Below are 4,763 nucleotides of genomic sequence, written 5' to 3' on the forward strand. Positions count from 1 at the left end.
AACACAGTTCCAACTTTCTATATGTATTTTTCTTTCACAATTGAATCCACCATTCATCAAAATTGGCTGTGATGCAAAGCTCCAAGGAGGAGTTTAAAAGGGCGGTAAAATAACATCCCTGCCTTCAGGGAATTACACTTAATCGGAGAGACAAATATTAAAAAAAAAAAAAAAAAAAAGGCTATTTGGGAATTGCAAAATGTCTGTGCCTGGCAGGTAGTGGTTGCTAAGGAAACATTTGTTGACACGTGTAGAAAGCAGTATCGACATTGAGAACCGTCATTAATTAGTTAACAAGCCTTTATGAAGCACCTGTAACGTGCCAGGCTCCACGCAAACGGATGGTAAGTCAGGATGGGGATTTTGAGGCCCCAGGATGACAGGCAGGCTGCAGACTCACCCAGGCCGCCCTGACTGTGGCGACGTTCCTTCTGTCACCCACGCCTTCATCGGTTCTTATGGGACAAACGCTGCTTGCCCGCTGGGCTCTGAGACTTTTTGGGGTCGCGTGGGCTAGGGAAAGCGACACTCGCGGACACGGTGACTCGTGCGCGGACAGGAAGGGTCTAACTCGACTGGTGCAGGGGGATGGCCGAGGACCACCCTGATCAGGGTCTGGCAGGGACAAGGCCGAGGGGACGGAGCCCGGATGCGTGGCCGCCATCGCGGCGTTGACCCCGCGCCCGGGCGAAGCGCCGGCAGAACAGAAACCGGCACACTCTGTCTTTCATGGTCATTATTTTTATTACGTCAGAAGTTCGGATTATATTTAAGAAAGTAAATAACGTATAAAGTGTACCTAGTCATGCTGAAAAAAAAGGCGCAAGAATTCTGACAGAATCATTTAAGACAACAAATGCGCTAAACGATGACTAGAACAAGACGAAGAAGCCGGTAGGAAAGACTCAGTGATAAGTTGCTCTAGCAGCCGGTAGAAACGCGCCGAAATAGCTCAGTTGGGAGAGCGTTAGACTGAAGATCTAAAGGTCCCTGGTTCGATCCCGGGTTTCGGCACACCCTTTTATCCTCTCCCTCAAAGGAGAAATTTCTTAAGATCCTTTCTCCAGAGTAGCCTCAATAATTGCAGCCCAGGTAAGAAGCGGTATTAGAAGAGCGAGCGACAATTTGAAATAATTATTTTCAGCCATACTTGAGGCTGCAGCTGACAGGCCGCACTTCCGTGACGCTCCGAGGTGGGGTCGGATCCGCTGCTGCGCGTGCGTGGTGCGGAGCCAGGAGCCCGGAGCCCGGAGCCCGCAGCCCGCAGCCCGGAGCCCGGAGCCCGGAGCCGGGGGCCGGGGGCCGGGGGCCGGGGGCCGGGGGCCGGGGGCGCGCAGCCCGGAGCCGGGAGCCGGGAGCCCGGAGCCGGGAGCCGGGAGCCGGGAGCCCGGAGCCGAGAGCCGGGGACCGGGGGCCGGGGGCCGGGGGCCAGGAGCCCGGAGCCGGGAGCGCGCAGCCCGGAGCCGGGAGCCGGGAGCCCGGAGCCCACAGCCCGGAGCCCGCAGCCCGCAGCCCGGAGCCCGGAGCCCGCAGCCCGCAGCCCGCAGCCCGCAGCCCGGAGCCCGGAGCCCGGAGCCCGGAGCCCGGAACCTGGAGCAGCCCTCCTGCACCAATGGAGACGGCCTGGGCGCGCCCCCGGGGTGGTGAGAGGGTGGCCCGGCAGGGCACCGCCTTGGGGGCCGGTGGGAGAAACGATGTTCCTCTGGAAAAAGCAACTTCACCCCAAATTTCATTCTCCAAAGCATCCTTTCCCAAGCTGAAGAAAAAGCAAACCTTGCTGCTTAATCCCACTGCCCCCCTTGGCATTGGGGGTGAGCGGATGGTGAGCGGATGGTCAGGGGTGCAGGCCTGACAGCCCTGGGGTGACTCGGGTGGCCCAGCCAGGCTCACTGGGCCAATGCGTAAAGGTGTGGCAGCTTTCAGCTTCGTAAAATGACTCGTCCTGCACCTAAAGCACTTTCTGGACCCGTGGTGCTCAAAGTGTGACCCCTAGACCAGCAGGGTCAGCATCACTGAGGAACCTGTTAGAAATGATTCTAGGCATCTACCCCCGTCCAAAAAAAAAAAAGCCCCATGCCGCTCGGGCGATTCGGACTCATAGCGGCCCTATAGGATACCGTAGAACTGCCCCACCCGGTTTCTAAAGAGCGTATGGTGGTTTCGAACTGCCAACCTGTTGGTTAGCAGCCGTGAGCTCTTAGCCCCTACACCACCCGGGCTTCCGGCTCCTCTGCCAAACCTATTAAGCCAGAAACTCCGAATGTGGGGCCCAGCACAAAATGTATACAAGCTCTTCGGTGGTTCTGATGCAGCTCGAGCCTGACATGCACTGGGTTAGACCAATTCTTTTCATTTTTTAAAAGAGCCCTTCCTGACACTGGCTTTTTTTTTTTTTTTTTTTCTGAGCATTTTAGCTTTAGGTTAGTGGTGTTGGGGACAATGAGTTTCATAGTGATTTGGGGGGAACCTGACCCCAAGGCTAAAGGAGCCCTGATGGCTCAATGGGAAAACCCCTTACTCCTAAGCAAGCCAAAAGGTGGACAGCGAACAGGGGAAAAAGCTTTGCAATCTGCTTCCCTGAAGATGACCGTTGCCCTCAGAGAGACCCTATAGAACAGAGTAGAATGACCGTAAGGTTTCCCAGGCCATAATCTTTATCCAAGCAGATTGCCATATCTTTCTCCCGCAGAACGGCTGATGGGTCCAGACCTTTGACCTTTCGGTTAGCAGCTTAGTGCCCCAGGGGTCCTTAAACCCATAGCCATTAAGTCGATTCCGACCCATAGCGACCCTATAGGACCCTTAACCCAGTAACTGCCCCATAGTTTCCAAGGAGCACCTGGCGGGTTTGAACTGCCAACCCTTTGGTTAGCAGCCGTAGCACTTAACCACTGTGCCACATAGGACCCTTAGGCACACAATAAAACCTTGGTTTTGCTACTGTTGTGAAGAGATTAAGGAGCCCTGGTGGCACAGTGGTTAAGGCAGTCAGCTGCTAACGAAAATGTTGGTGGTTCCAGTCCACCAGCCACTCCGCGGGAGAAAGATGTGGCAGTCAGCCTCCATAAAGATTTACAACGTTTAAAACCCTATGGGGCAGTTTTACTCGGCCCTACAGGGTCACTATGAGTTCGAATAACAGTAACGGTCTTTTTTTTTGGTAGAGAGGTTTTGGGCTGGTGGTACTGAGGGTGGAAGGACTTGCGGTACAAGCCTGGTTGGCAGGCTGAGAAAGGGAGGATGATAGGGGATAGTTTAGGTAGGCTCCGCCAGAGGTAAAGGAGCTTCTGAGGGTGGGGGCTTGTGGCTGGGAGGAATGATCAGAAAGTCGGCAGGCGGCCCTAAGAGGTAAAGGCTAAAACGTAATCTGATCATTTTCCCTGCCTGTCCCTGAAGCCTGAAATTCTCAGATGGATGTCAAACATTGTCCCTTCCCAGGAGTGAAGACTGAGAAAGGCTGAACATCAGTGGTCTCCTAGGAACCCTGCCGACACCCAGCAGCTTCCCCTGATTACTCTTTATAAACTGAGAAGGGGGTGAAGAGTGGAAAAGTGGAGCCAGCCCTTACTTTAGAAAGGCTTTCAATGGAAGGACCACCACCATCATTAAACATTTATTAGAGTTAAGGCCTGGTCTGGCTCTACTGTCAGCAGGCAGGTTGGGAATGCCTCCTCCTGCTTCACGCAATTTATCCCGCATGGGAGGAGGAAGGTATCTTCTCAAGTTTCCTTGGAAAGCTTTTTAGAAAGAAACTTGGGACATCTGGCTTACCTGTCGAAACAGACTTCTCATTTCCAAGGTGATACACAAACACTGCTAAATAAAGGTTTACTTCTTAATTATTCTGGATACTATATTCACTTTAGGCTGGAATTATGACATAGTGAAGGTGTTCTATACAATAAAACTAACCAAATAAAAAACAAAAAACAAAAAAAACCCCGTAGATTCCGTCTCATAGCAATCCTATAGGACAGAGTAGAACTGCCCCAGAGAATTTCCAAGGAGTGGCTGGTGGATTCAAACAGCTGACATTTTGGTTAGCAACCAAGCTCTTAACCACGTACCAGCAGGGCTCCATATAATAAAACTGGATGAGTATAATTCATTGGGGTGCTTTGTGCAATCCGAGTGTACACACATTAATTCCCATTTTATTACTCTTGTATCTTACCACTTTTCTAAATGTGTAGTGCTTTATAGGTGTTTCTGTCATGTTCTATTATTTGGCACATCTCAGATTTATTTGATGTTGAGTCCTTGGTCAGAAAAACAACTCCTGTTTGGATTTGGCTCAGATTCCAGGAATATATGGATCCTGCACAGTCATCCTTATTATGTGGTATCAAAATGGATTACCATATTTAAGTGTAACTTACTTACCTTAGTGATAATCTAAGAAGACTGTACTCCCTAGCCATTGGTATCTAACACTGGGGAGAGACAGGCAGGTAACCTGGGGAATTAAACCCGTTAGCCTTGAGCTGATGCCAACTCATAGCAGCCCTGCAGGACAGAGTACAACTGCCCCACAGGGTTTCCAGGGCTGTAATCTTTACAGGACCAGACTGCCACATCTTTCACCCTCTGAGTGGCTAGTGGGTTTGAACCGCCAACCTTTTGGTTAGCAGCTGAGCACTTAACCACTGTGCTACCAGGGTAAGGGAAAAGCCCTTCTCCATATCAGATACCCAAGTCACATATTAGTACTATAAGTTCCAAATGTCTTAAAGCAGGGTACACAACCATTTTACTATTTACTA

At 51.3% G+C, this 4,763-nt stretch overlaps 1 non-coding gene across 1 annotated transcript; it reads left to right on the top strand.

Moving 5' to 3' along the window:
* Window positions 1–941: 941 nt before the first annotated feature.
* Window positions 942–1,014, top strand: TRNAF-GAA (transfer RNA phenylalanine (anticodon GAA)). The gene has a single exon. It is a non-coding gene; the product is annotated as a tRNA-Phe (tRNA).
* Window positions 1,015–4,763: the final 3,749 nt, after the last annotated feature.

This window comes from Loxodonta africana, chromosome 17 (assembly GCF_030014295.1).
Source record: "Loxodonta africana isolate mLoxAfr1 chromosome 17, mLoxAfr1.hap2, whole genome shotgun sequence".
NCBI lineage: Eukaryota > Metazoa > Chordata > Mammalia > Proboscidea > Elephantidae > Loxodonta > Loxodonta africana.